General features: G+C 38.4%; 1 pseudogene; it reads right to left on the bottom strand.

Moving 5' to 3' along the window:
• The window catches only part of LOC119041639 (small ubiquitin-related modifier 3-like), a 34,861-nt pseudogene extending 24,613 nt beyond the window's left edge, over positions 1-10,248 (bottom strand).
• Between the last annotated feature and the right edge of the window lie 4,510 nt (positions 10,249-14,758).

Here is a 14,758-nt window from a genome sequence, read left to right as displayed (position 1 = left end):
CCTTTCCCAGGCAATCCCCACCTTTTGCTTACTCTAAAATTTTATATACATGGAATCATATAGTATATACTATTTTTCTTTCAATCAGCATAATGTTTTAGGCTCATCTATACTGTTGCATGTATTAATAATTAATTCCTTTTTATTGTTATGTTTCATTGTATAAATATACTATAGTTTTTTTTATACATTTTTCTATTGGTGGATATCTGGGCCATTTCCAGTTCTTGGCTATTGTGAATAGAACTGCTATATGCACTCTTGTTCAAGTTTTTCTGTTAACATACACTTTGTTCCTCTTAGGTGACAACCTAGGAGTGGAATTACTCCCAGAGTTCCGTTTGCTCCATATCCTTGACAATGTTCGATGTTGTCAGTTTTTTAATTTTTAAAATTTTGTGTGGGTGTATAGAATACTTTATTATGATTTTAATTTGCATTTCTTTGATGACTAATGCTGTACGCTTTTCCATGTACTTGATAATTCATATATCTTCTTTTTTGAATTGCCTGTTCAAATCCATTGCCCATTTTTTATTAGGTCCTCTTCTTATTATTGAGTTTTAGAAGTTATTTACATATCCTGCATTTCAGTAGTTTGTCAAATACTATATGTTTTGCAGACATTGTCTCTCAGTCTGTAGCTTATCTACAATTTGTAAAACTTACATATTAATTAAGAAAGTAAAAATGACAGGAAAGTTCAGATTTTATAAAAAGGCAAGCACATGCTGATTGATGGCTGGTGGGACATGAGGTCGACATCTGCAGGAAGAGTGATCAATGAAGTGGGAGTAGGGAGGATTATAGCTGGGAAACGCAGCTGTAATTTTGGGTTTCTGTGTTTCACTTGACATACTTGTCTGAAATTCGCCAGCACCTCTATGAAGTAGGTCAGATTCCCCAAATCAAAGTTCTGAGAGTTTTTGATAAGTTGCCCAATCTGTTTAGCTGTAGGTGGAGTATTTGGGCCCTTAAGATGGTCTGTCTGACTCTAATACTCCACCAGTTTTTTCTCTAGTGAAGAAAATAGGTTTTTACATAATTTATAAATAGCTTATTATCTGTGATAAGATATATTTTGATAAAACAGTGGCACTAGTATTTTACCACTAGATGAAAAAAGGTGAGTGTAATTAAAAAATTAATATGTCAAGCTTTGTTTTGAATGAGATCTTTCCTCCAGATCCTTAATATAAAAATAATGTATTATAGCTTTTAAATCTGTTTATATGACTTCTAAACTGTGGACTTAAAAATAAACTCATAGATATTTAAATCAGTATTATTAGTATATATTACCATTTATCCAACTGCAAAAACAATTCTTATGAATTTAATATAAAGATAATTAAAAAGTTACTTCTGAGTTAAATTTCACTTTCCATACCCTGAGTCCTCCAGCACAGTAGCACTCCAGGAAGAAACCTCATGACCTTTTACACTGTGGCCGTGTGCCCTGGGGGAACCACGTGCCCTTGTAGGGAAACCACAAGATGGACAAGTGTTCATTATATTGGAAATTTTGCTCAACAAAACTCACTATACTTTTATTTCATTACACTGTACACTAATGATGTGACCATGAACATTTTATTATGAGTCTATTACATTTTATTTCCTATACTACACCTTTTTGAATGTATTATCTCATTTTATTTTTCTACAACCTATTATCTCATTTTTACACTCTCATGTCATACGAGGAAACTGAGGTTTGTGGGAATGAAGTATTAAGAGCTCATTCATGGTCACACAGTTTGCAGGTAGAGGAGTGAGGATTTGAACCCAGGCAGCCTGCCTCTAAGCCCACACTTGGCACTGTTAGAGAACAGATAAACAGTTACCTCATCTCATTCTACCAAATATTATGGTGATATTTGTTTATTTAGGATAACCGAAAGTGAGGCGTGAAAGCAAGTAACATGAGCATTGGATAAAAGAAACACTTCATTTTATAATTTCCTATGATTCTTTTCAATAGCCCTCTTTTCCCAGACCTCAAGTTTTACCTCTATTCCACATGATAAGCTGGTATTTACTGTATTTTTCAGACCATAAGACACACATAGGTTTTAGAGGAGGAAAATAGGAAAAAGATTTTTGAAGCAAAAAATGTGGTAAAATATTTAATAACATAATATTTCACCAATGTAAATGTAAACAGAACTCAACAGCAGCGTTAACAACATTATTCCTCCCAAATTTGGAGGTGGGGACGGGGGCAGAAAGTGCGTCTTATAGTCCGAAAAATACGGTACATTCATCTACAGTTTTCGTATTTGTCTGGTCTCAGCTTAAAGGGCTCCAGTGACAGGCAGCTCACTTGGAGGTTTCCCCTTGTACAAAAGTTGTGGCCCCAGTATCATTTTCTAATCAGGACATGCACAGATTCTTTGAGTCCTGCAAAATCAGCAGACCTACATCCTGTTCATTTGAAACCTCAACTCTTCTGAAATATATCCATCTGTTGGACCTTTATTACAAAAGAGGATATTCAAATAGCTAAAATGGACATATAAAAAGATGTCCAACATCACTTGTCATTAGGAAATCACAAATGAAAGTCACAGTACCTTACTAGTATAGCTACAATCAAAAGACTAACAATAATGTTAGATTTTAATGCTGGCAAGTGTAGAGGGCATAAAAACTCAACCCTTAGTGGGTGTGATTTGGTATGATGACTTGAAAAATCGGCAGTATCTGCCAAAACTAAACATATAACTACTTAGCAATTCTACTATGGTTTATGATGAACACAAATGTGTGCTCATGTTCACCAAAATAATTAGACAAAAATGTTTATGGTGTTTTTTCACATTAGTTGAAAATTGGAAAAAAATTGAAATATTTCCCAAAGGAAAACTGATAACTAAACTGTGGTATAATCACACAATGAATGCTACACTGAAATGAAACATAACCACTGCTGCATGCAATATGGAGAATCTTGCAGATATAAAGTTGAGTGAAACCGAAATCAAAGAGTAGGATACTGTATGACTTCATTTCTGTGCAGTTCAAAAACAGGCAAAACTAATCTATTGAGGTAGGAGTCAGAATGATGGTTACCATTGGGCGGTAGTAATTGGGAAGCACTCTGGAGTGTTGGAAATTTTTACATGTGGTCTTATTGGTGGTTATATGGGTATATACTATGTAAGTAAAAAAATTTCCTGCTAAGCTATATACCATTAAAATCTATGTACTTTACAGTGAGTTATACTTCAATTAAAGTTTTAAAAAAGTGTTTGTTGGGTGCTAAACACCTGTTTTTTTTTTTTTTTTCATTCACCAGTATAGGGAATAGAGGATTAAAGGAAGCTGGGTAACACTGCAAAATACATGAATTAATTTTCAGTGTACAGATCTTTAGCTTTTACATTATATTCTTTTCATGTCTCTAATTGGCTTATGCGTATTATCTTTACTACACTGGTAACAAGTTAGAGACCATGTGCAAAATATTTGCATAGCCCAAAGCACCTAGCAAAGAGCAGGACTGGTATATATTCCCCAATAAAGATCTCCTGAGAGAGACTAAAGAAAGCAAACAGTGGCTTGGCTTTCCAACGTTTCGTTTTTCAACAATCATGTCATGGTATATAGGAGTCTTTGTATCTCTTGGAAAGTATTTTTGTCTTTTTGGCATGATTTTCCCTTTTTATTTTTATTTTTTAAAGATTTTATTTATTTAATTTTTGAGATAGGAGAAGGGAGGGAGAAAGAGAGGGAGAGAAATATCCATTGCTTCTCACATGCACCCCAACGGGGGACTGGGCTGCAATCCAGGCACGTGCCCTGACTGGAAACTGAATCAGTGACCTTTTGCGTTGTGGGAAGATGCTCAACCAAGTGAACCACACCAGTCAGGGCATTGCACTATTTTCTCTTATAATTGATGTAATATAAGTAAAGTTTCTGTTTACTTAATCCCCAAACATCCCTACCTGAGCACTATTCTGTTCATTTAAATATTATCTAAAAGATTGGAGGTAATAGGCTCTGGCTGGTGTGGCTCAGTGAATTGAGCACTGGCCTGAGAGCCCACGGGTTACTGGTTTGATTTCTAGTGAGGGCACAGGCCTGGGCTGTGGGCCAGGTCTGGTCTCTAGTAGGGAGCGTGTGAGGGGCAAACACACGTTGATATTTTTCTCCTTCTTTTTTTCCCTCCCATCCCTTCTGTCTAAAATAAGTAAATAAAATCTTTTTTAAAAAAAGATTGGAGGTAATAGGTAAACTCAAGTTTCTTTTAACACAACTAAAGGAACATTTTATCTCAAAAACCCCCTTAGAAAGAAATGAAGGTAGAATAAAACAAAACACAACAAAGAAAAGCTGGAGTCCGTTCTCGGGGTAGGACCCCATATCAGCCTGTCCCTGTACACCCTGGGCTTTCCTGTCTGTTTATTTTGATTGTTCAGACACTTAATCCTGGAGGTCTAACTGCCACCCGGGAAGCTCAGGGATGAGGGTGACTGGGACGGAAGCTAGAAGCTGCTGGTCCAGCTCTGCTCCCTTAGCAAATATCTGAGCTGGGATTTGAACGTTATCCTTGCTGAGAATCTTTTTATTCAATAAGGAAAAGAAAACAGTATTCATTCATACATATATCTGCAATTCCCCAGGGACTGCTTTAGGATTACAGGAGCCCCCGAGTGTTTGATCCCATGCAATATTCAAGTACCGCAACAGGAGTATCTAGTGGATAAAGGGACTTACTCTTTTCACAGCTAAGCAGTAAGTAGGAAGCAGGGCAGAAATCTTTGCCCGGCTCCCAAGGGATGGAATTCCCTTCTTGCAGGTACTGTTGGCTTTCTGACTTCCTGAGGCACTGCCAGCATCAATGTGGACACCTCTGGTGCCTGTGTCGCTGTTCCATTGGCATGTTTTGTACATTGTATTGCTAAGCAACAATTAGCAGTGTGAATCCTGCCTTCTGTGACTTCAATTTGGGCTTCCCACATGGAACTTTGTTTTCATTTTTGCTACACAACACACTGTTCACTGTTCAGCTAAAGCTGTTTGTAGGAGAGCCTGAGAGAAAAGATTGAGGAGAGAACAGCAGGTATTTGGCCATTAGTGGTACAGGTTTGAAATGTATATTTATGAAAAAAAACCTTCCCTAATTAGATACCCAATAATTTTAAATTAATATTAAAGGTTAGAGATAAACTCAAAGCAATTCAATTTGACCTTAAGGGAAAACTGATAATGTAACTGAATGCAGGTCTGACTGCCTGCTGTTTTGAAAGCCAGTACTGGAGAGGCAGGTGCTGATGTAAAGGAAAGTGGTTTTATTCAGGCACCAGCCACCTGGAAGATGGGGGACTGTTGTCTTGAAGCTCAGTCAGCATCTCAGGCATCCTGGTTACTTTATATGGGGAAGACGAGAACTAAGGGATTTCTGACGAAGTGCATTTCCTCAGCTCTGCTCTTTGGTGGCTTCAATGCTCTCTCCCATGTGTGTTATCATGTGGTTTCACTGCTCCATCTGCAGTTTCTCTGCCCATATCTGGGAACGGGATGTGCTGGCCGAATTTCTGCTGGCTCCGACTTGAGTCCCTGACGCCCAGTTTCCTGTGGTTAGGGTCATTCCTTGGTTAAGCAGAAGCTAGCAAACACTTCCTAGGAAAATTTTAATACGTGAATCTTCTATGAGTTTGGTAGTGCAGCCTGTTCTATACTGACCACCTAATTAGTATATTATGTTTATTTCAATTACTGTTACAAAATGGTGGAGTAATTAGGAAAATCCTGAAAGAAAGCAAACTAAAGGTCCACATGAAAAGGACTTTTGCCCCCAAATTTCTCATGATAATAAGGGAAGGAAATGCTTCCCTTCCGATCTCAATAGCATGCAGAATTCTTTTTCATTCAGCTAATGGGATATTATGACAACTTAATGGGGACAATAGACCTAGAAGAAATAAAAGAGTAAAGTAAACAAAAAAATCCATTAAATTAAATATAAACTGGTTCTTATTTGGCCACAAAATAAAAATGACCATGTGTTAGCTAACTATCATTTTTACCAAAGTGCAGTTTCTTGTGTTATACTATTATTAGAAAAACAAAATTATCAACATTTAGAAATTTGGTAAGTATAAAAGCATGTTTATTTTTCTGCAGATGTAAGAATAATGTTAAAAAATTCAACAGGGTAATTATATTCACCCTCTTTGTTGAAGAAGAGAGGAAACTGCTTAAACTCTTCAGGGAAAATAGAGTCTAGGCCATTTACTCTTTTCATAATGAGAAATTTAAGTTCTAGTTTCTTCTTAGAAACTAGAAAGGGCCAGGAAGGATCCTAAGAAAGAGGAGCCATTCTGCAGAAGGAGGTAACATTAAATTTTTGGTTCTTTCTTGTAGCCTTTTAAAAAACACAGAGAATATTACTTTAAGTGGAACAAATATTTATAGAGGGTTAACATTTTGGGGTTAAGAGGAATTGGTCACAGACTGACAAATTCCCTCACAATGTAAGAAAATCTTTGACTAAAAACTCTTTGACTTTAAAGATGATTAATTCCCAAGCGTTTGGTTCTACTTCGAACAACAATCACTGAAATATTTGACTTGGGCTTCACTGAACAAAATCTTTAACTTCACTTTCACTCAGTTTGACAAACATTATTAAACTTACTGTGTAGTCTCCATGCATTTATCCAGTCAGATAATAGGTTTCCTTGTCCTGAAAGAACACACAGTTTAATGGGCAAGACAGCGAAGTAAATAGAGTCATGCATCATGTTTGAGTCGAGGACAGAGGATGGTGCTGGGGCTGTCACTTACGAGAGAAACTTTCTTAACTCATTTTGAGGGCAGAAGGTGAAGGAAGGATTCCTGGAGGTCATGGCATTTGAACTACTTGGTTTTCATATGAAACTGCAAATGATGAATCTGTGAACGGACACCTGGAACCGTCACATAGATTACTCTGGGGAAGGGGAGTCGGAAGGAGAAAGAGAATTGAACAGGGGCTACTGTGGTTTTCTGTACACACACACACACACACACACACACACACATTATATATTTGTCCTCCTATATTTTTAAAATAAGTTTCAGTGAGAATAATTTCATAATCAAAAATACACAAAGTAATTTTAAAAAGAGAGAGAATTTCTTCTCTCTTAATCATTCTTTGGTTTCATATAGGCTTTTTCCCATAAGATGTCAAGAAGATAGGGCCCTGATTCTAAATTTATATTAATTAAGTTCTAGAACTTAAATTTAGGCTTTATTCTGCCAAATTTAATCTTGTTGGTTTTCTGTCATTATCTCCACTATTGGAATAATTTTAAAGACTGATTTCATCATCTGAAATATCTATCTCTCCCACTTTACTGATATCTTCAGAAATTATGAACATGTCATCTGTTTTCACCGAACAGGCCAGCCAGCAGGGACAGAGCTAGGTGGCCTGCTGCTATGGTCCTCGCTTCAGTTTTAACATGTATTAATTGTTCCTCTCTGGGTTTTATTACTTATTCAGTTTTGATTCTACAAAGCCGTACTCTTATACAACCTATAGTTCTTTTTCTTGATCGTAGATATTGTGAGTGATATTGTTTATTGCTTTGGTGATAAACATCTTCTTATCCATCATCTGTTAATATTCAACACAATGTGAGTATTTGTGGTGGTGGAAGGCGAGGTAATGTGAGTAAACACTGTGCCATTGTGTGACGAGGTTCTTCGGGGAAAATTTCTTATTCTCATTAAGTCTTAAAAATTTATGGAATCTGTCACATACCTAATGTGCTTTGTGACACTGCTCAGTGAACTCCTGCTTTTTAAGGGACAATTAGAAAACTGCTCAAAACAGTTTTCTTTGAGACTGATAGTGGTAGGATTATGAATGGCTTTCACTTTATATAATGTATATTTCTGAAATTTTTGAATGCTTTACTTGAATTATGGTGATTTCATCCAAAGATTGCATGTGCTGGGCGCTCCTGTCTCCTGAACGAGCAAAGTTGGATATGATCTACTTCCTCGTGAAAGTTGATATCTAGTGGCCAGACAATACAGCCTGGTGATTAAGAGTAATAGTGCTGGAATTAGAATGCTTCGATTCGATCTTTAAATGTTCCAACATCCGAATTATAGGGGTACCAGAAGGGGAAGAGGAACAGCCACCAGTGGAAAACTTATTTGAACAAATAATAAAGGAGAACTTCCCCAATATGGCAAAGGAAATAGACTTCCAGGAAATCCAGGAAGCTCAGAGAGTCCCAAAGAAGTTGGACCCAAGAAGAAACACACCAAGGCACATCATCATTACATTAGCCAAGATTAAAATGAAGGAGAGAATCCTAGAAGCAGCAAGAGCTAAGGGGACAGTCACCTACAAAGGAGTTCCCATCAGACTGTCAGCAGATTTCTCAAAAGAGACCTTACAGGCAAGAAGGGGCTGGAAAGAGGTATTCCAAGTCATGAAATCCAAAGACCTACAACCACGACTGCTCTATCCAGCAAAGCTTTCATTTACAATGGAAGGGCAGATAAAGCAGTTCTCAGATAAGATCAAATTCAAGGAGTTCATCATCACCAAGCCCTTATTACATGAAATGTTAAAGGGACTTATCTAAGAAAAAGAAGATAAAAAAGATGAACAGTGGAAGGACAGCAAACTCACAGATATTAACAACCACACCTAAAACAAAAGCAAACTAAAAGAACAGCTAGATCAGGAGTGGAAACATAGAAATGAAGATCACATGGAGGGTTAGCAGCATGGGAGTGGGAGGAGAAGGGGGGAGAAGGTACAGAAAATAAGTAGTATAGATGGTAGATAGAAAATAGATAGGGGGCAGGGCAAGAATAGTATGGGAAATATAGAATCTAAAGAACTTGTGATACATGGACATAAACTAAAGGGGGGGGCAAATGGTGGGGGAGGGGGTGTGCAGGGTGGAGGGTAATGAAGGGGGAAATGGGACAGTTGTAATAGTATAATCAGTAAAATAAAATAAAATAAAATAAATTAAAAAAAAAGAATGCTTTGGTTCAGATTTCACTCTGTGCCTTATTAGCTATTTAATCTTTGTCAAGTTCCTTGACCACTTTATGCCCCAGTATTTTAATTTATTTATTTATTAAAAATATTTTATTTATTTTCAGAGAGAGAGGAAGGGAAGGAGAAAGAGAAGAGAGAAATCATTTGGTTGTGTTAGGGGGCTCCGGGGTTAATTTATAAAGTAGGGATAATAGTTGTACCTCCAGACCTTTATGTTTAACTGGATTGTGGTGAGGATTAAATGGGAAAAAATAAAGGTGAAACATTTAACATAGTATGTGGAAATAGTAATTTATTGTGTATTAGTATTAGTGACAGAGACAGACCTTAGTTATATCTTCATACAAATATACAGAAAATGGTAATTGTGATAAGTACTTCACAGAGAGGTACATGGTACCGTAAGAGGGATGGGGACAAGATGGGCAATCTGATATGGTCATGGAGATGTTCATGAAGAAGGGATGAGTGAGCTATGAGTTACTTATCAAGAAAAACAAAACGGATGTTAAGATCCCTTCTAAAAACATCCCTGGAAATAGATGGGCGAGGATCATGTTGGGATAACAGACTGTTTGACTGATTGCCTCTTTGCTAGTATCTGTTGGTCGTCTGAGCTTTTACATAGAGTGGTCTTTGGTGGATGCTGTGAGGTGGTGAGAAACAGAACACAGCTGGGAGAGTCAGAGGGAATACAGTGAGAGGACCAGTGCCCCAGTCCCTTGGTTGCATAGGGCGGATCCATTTCTGCGTGGGCAGGTTGGACAGCCATCGTGAGGGGAGGCAGAGGCTGCAGTGCGAGGGAGGCCCTCGAGGGCCCTCGGTGTCCTCATTCCAATATCAAGATATTTGATAAAAGCACTGGAGCTGCAAATTATTTTCAGGCCATAAGCGTTATCAGGGAGGACACTGCTAATCTAACTCTTGCCCAAATGTACTCCAAGATCACTAATTTATTAGTTTTAACAGGATTTTTAAAAAATGATTTTATAAAACACGGTCAAGTTCAAACATATTTCTTTATTGTAGCCATTTTTAAAACTTCTAATATGTGAATGGAGTTTATGCACCTTAACCATTATCCCAGCTTTGAAATCATCGGTATCATTGGTCATGGAGTGCTGTGTGTATCTTTGCAGGCTGGCTGTGAGACGCACACAGGGGGAAGTGCCCTCGTATGTTGTCAGGGCTGCCTCTCGGTGGCCCACGGTCCAGTCCATGCGAGCGTTGGAGGAACTGACAGAGGTGTGTGTGGATTGGGGCAGACTAGAACACTTTGAGAACGGGAAAAGGCCAGTAGGGGGAGACTGTAGAATGCCGCGAAGGCAGGGAGGAGTTCAGGGAGAAAAAGTTGGCTCCAGAAGGAAACAGTGAACTTATGCCGCAACTCCCGGATGCCATCAATTATAAGTGCGTAGATTGTGCTGGGACCCACAGAGCACCGTGCCGGAGTTCACTGAGCCCTGCACCTCGTTTCTATTAGGTTTGGGTAATTGTGTGCAAGATGTGCAAACTCACCTCTAGGAGAATGATGACAAAGGAAAGCTAAGCTCGTTCCTTTTCTACCACTTTTTTCCAGATTTCCAAAGCTAGTAAGAGTTTTTCCTGAGATTTTGTGCCCAGTGGTTTAAGATCCCCATAATTTTGAAAACCAGAGCCTTCTGGCCTCTTCTCCAATGTTTACGTGTCCTCAGGTGTTACTGATACGGATTCCCTTAATTGCAACTCCTGGGTCTGGGATCTCGGCCTTATTTAAAAGTGCCTGGAAGCTGCTTTGTGATAGCCTCATGTGTCTCGGGCTCCTATTTCTGTGTTTCTTTTTTACTTTTCTATTTCTATTTTCTGATTATAAAAGTAAAGTTCACTGCTTGAAGATTCATAAAAATATAAGACACAGAGAAAAAAGTACCTATAATCTTACCAATCAGAGGAAACCAGTGTTATTCTGGCATATTGACATCTGATATTTTTTCTATGTTTTTATTTTTTCATAAATCAAGATTATTTGTGGTTCATTTTTGTTTTCTGCTTTCTCCCCCAATTAATTTTATTCCATTTTCCCATGCCATTAAGAATTCTTTATAAACATAATTTTTACTGGCTGCCTGATATGCTAAAGATGGAGGCATTGTAATTTACTTAGCTGTTCAATTTCCTCTTACCTATATTTGTTATTTTTCCAATCTGAATGTCTTTTTCTTTTGGTGAAAACAGAGGATGTCAAGGGCTTCGTTCAGTTCTTTCTTAGTCATACAGTACTCTTATTCAGTTTTTCTCAAGAAGTGGGCTTATTCCTTTCATTTTATTGATTTATTGAACATGATTAACCTTAGTGTTGTCTTAGCATTTTCTGCTAAGCTTCAGCTCACTGTGCTATTTAACTTTCCTGTTCTAATCTTACAGATACTACTCACTTGCCCTTTTTTCTGTCTTTGGTACATGCCCTTTCAAAGCATCAATCTATCCAAAGTTTCCCTGTACAGACACTTTGGAGGGTTCCAGCTGGTGCTGAGAAACACACTGCCTTGAACAGTTCTGCCTAAGAAACCTTCAGTCATTTGCCATGTATCACACTCCTTCACCCATAGAAAAAATGGACCCCTAGACAAATCACAATAGGAAAGTTTGAATTTGCAGAGATTGGGTTGTTTTGTTCCCTTGAGAAAATGTACATAAATTTCAACAAAAAGAGATGTATTTGTCTTCTGGGCTGCCCTAACAACATATCACAGACTGGGAGGCTTAAACAACAGAAATCTGTTTTCTCACAGTTCAGGGGGCTAGAAGTCCAAGATCAGGAGCCAGAACATTTGGTTTTGGATGAGCCTTCTTTCCCTGGCTCGCAGACAGCCACCTTCTCTGTGTGTCTTCAGGTGGCCTTTTCACTGTGCGTTCATGGTCAGAGGGTGAGCTCCAGCTTCTCTTTCTCTTGTTCTTGGGACACCGGTCTTAGGGATTAGAGCCCCAGCCCGCCTTATGATCTCACTGGATCTTAAAGATTCCTTTAAAACTCTTATCTCCAAATACAGTCTCATTGAAAGGTAGGCTTTCACATATGGATTTTTTGGGGGGAGGGGTACAATTCAGTGCACATCAAGAGGAAACAATGTTAGGATATTCTGTATCTATTGTATTTGCTCATGTCATGAGTTCGGCTTGCTTGTTGCTTGGAACAAATAGATAGATAGATGATAGATAAGAGACAAGAATAATCTTACCTCTTGTTGCCCTCAGATAAAAGGATGACACTGGCACTGGATGTCGGCTCTGCCAGTTATGTTAGGAACAAAAGATCCAACCCTAACCGTGGTTCTAAGAAGTCTAGAGAGCTCACCCACTGGCAAACCTTTCTCATCCCTCTTTCTGAGATTAGGAGCAAGAATTTTAAATGCTCAGATATATGAAATGTTTTGAGGGAAACCACTAGTAGTACAGTCCTGAGAAACCATTGTGGGATTTCTGGTTATCTAATCGACAGATATTTTTGAATGCCTACTACGTGACAGAGGCATAGTTCTAGTCACTCAGGGTACAGAGGTGAATAAAACTCCTGGTCTCGGTGGACCAACATTCTAGTGAGGTAACAGACAATAAACAGATAAACAAATAAATAGGTAATGTGTAGGTGGATAAGTGCTATAAAATATAAAGTGAAGTAAGTGGCTAGAGAGTTATTAGACAGGGCAAGTCCTCTCGAAGGAGATGTCACTTGAGAAGGGACCTGCATCAGAGTGAGCCCTGAGGGTATCTGGGGAAGTGTTGTAAGGACGTGGACTTGATAGTATGTTTCTGAGGTTTGTCTCTTTGAAGGCTTGACTGCTCTCTCACTGCACACAATGACTGTTAGTCAAAATAGGATGTTCCTGTATCTTGGACCATGAACTTCTCCCAAACAAGATGGCTTTCCAATTTTCTGATAAGCACATGAGCTTTGTACTTTGTCCTGTGATTTAGATGTTTACAAAGCACAAGTATCTTCAAGTACTTATAACAAATGAATTAGTACTCCTTTTTTTTATACAGAGTGAGCCCTGAAGAAAGGGCTTTGTGTTTTTTTTCACACTCTAAACAAGTCTTTCACCAAGTTTGGATTGTGAAATCCCTATTGCTCCGCTCCCCTCTTACACATGCCCTGTGATCAGATGGATTGGATTATATTCCCCTCTTTGCCATCCAGGTACACATTATAATAGCAAAGGTTCTGAGAAATCTTTTAGCAAAATGTTTTATTTTGCTTAATATTTTCCAAACTAATTGATTATGGGACCCTAAACATGATAGATTCTTTAATTAGAGGTTAGAACTTCTGAACTAAAGCGACATAAAGTCTAACACTGTTCAGATGAAATACAAATATAACATGACTCATAGTGCCTTATTTCTCCCATCCAAGTACTAACCAGGCCCGACCCTGCTTAGCTTCCGAGATCAGACGAGATCGGGTGCGTTCAGGGTGGTCTGGCCGTAGACTCATAGTGCCTTATTTCTAATTGGCAGCAAACTGGAGATCGCTACCTTTTTCTAAACTGTTCCTCCAAGCTAACATAGCTGTTAGCATCATCACATCTCTTATTAGAGGGACCCATGTGTCCTTGAGGTTAAATGCAGTCAAGCCTTTACCTGGTGGTTGTATGCACATCCCGTCTGATACTCTGTTCCCACTTAAGACTCCCCATGTGGCTTCTTTGTCCCCATGTGTCTTCTTTGTCCCCATGTGGCTTCTTTGCTAGGCTTTGTTGCATGCTCTTTGGGGCCCTAATCCTATTTCTGGTCACCTTTTTCTGTTATTGGCTAGAGCCTCTTCTAAATCTGTACGACACTCCAACAGTATAATACATGCTTTCATTCTCTGCTCTGTTCTGGGGCGAGGCTAACACCAGCAGCAGATGTGGACATGTAGCAAAATCGATTCCTTTGATGCCTGAACTTGATTCTCAGCCCTGCCACATATGCATCCTTTACACACAGGGAAGCACTGGGTGACTTCACAATGGGGCAGCAAATCCCTGTGGAAATGTGGTGTGTGTGTGTGTGTGTGTGTGTGTGTACAGACTTCAAGGTTCTTCTGCTCCCACTTTATAGGGTAAGTGTGAGGATTAAAGGAGTCTCTTAACCAGGCCCTCAAATGGTACTTTTAACATTTCCTCCTCTAAATCAGATTACAAGATTTTCTATTGTTGAAACTGAAAATCCTTTTAACCCGATGAAAACCTTTCCTTTTTGTAGTTTCTTTACAGTATAAACCCTTTTTTTCTCCTATTCAGCACTGCTTTCTATTATTTCATGTCTGTCCTTTATTGTACCATGAGATTTGCTTTTCTTATGAGTTCTTAAAAACTGAATTTATTGAGGTGACATTGGTTAATAAAATTATATAGGTTTCAGGTGTACAATTCTACAGTACATCATCTGTATATTGCATTGTGTGTATGCCCTGAGATCTTGAGTAAACAGTTTGATATTATTTATCACAGAAGTTGAGGTGGGATTTAGTGAAAAAGAGAGCCTTGGGCAAAATTGTAAAGATGGTTAAGTATTTGTTTTTCCCTTTTTCTTTTTCTTGTTTTAAGCTCCAGGTCCTTTCCTCAAGCACCCCAGCCCTTCATGCTGGGCCCCTCCTGGCCTCAATAGCTGAGACATCTTGACCAGTCGAGGTCTTTCCCTACCTCATCAAACCTATGGTAAATCTTAAGCAATTCAGATTATAAAAAGCATAGATGTCTTATTTTT

This window comes from Artibeus jamaicensis, unplaced genomic scaffold (genome assembly GCF_021234435.1).
Source record: "Artibeus jamaicensis isolate MK-2021 breed Jamaican fruit bat unplaced genomic scaffold, CSHL_Jam_final contig_233, whole genome shotgun sequence".
Classification (NCBI taxonomy): Eukaryota; Metazoa; Chordata; class Mammalia; order Chiroptera; family Phyllostomidae; genus Artibeus; species Artibeus jamaicensis.
The sequence above is the reverse complement of the archived record's forward strand: the minus strand, read 5'-3'. Positions and strand labels throughout refer to the sequence as shown.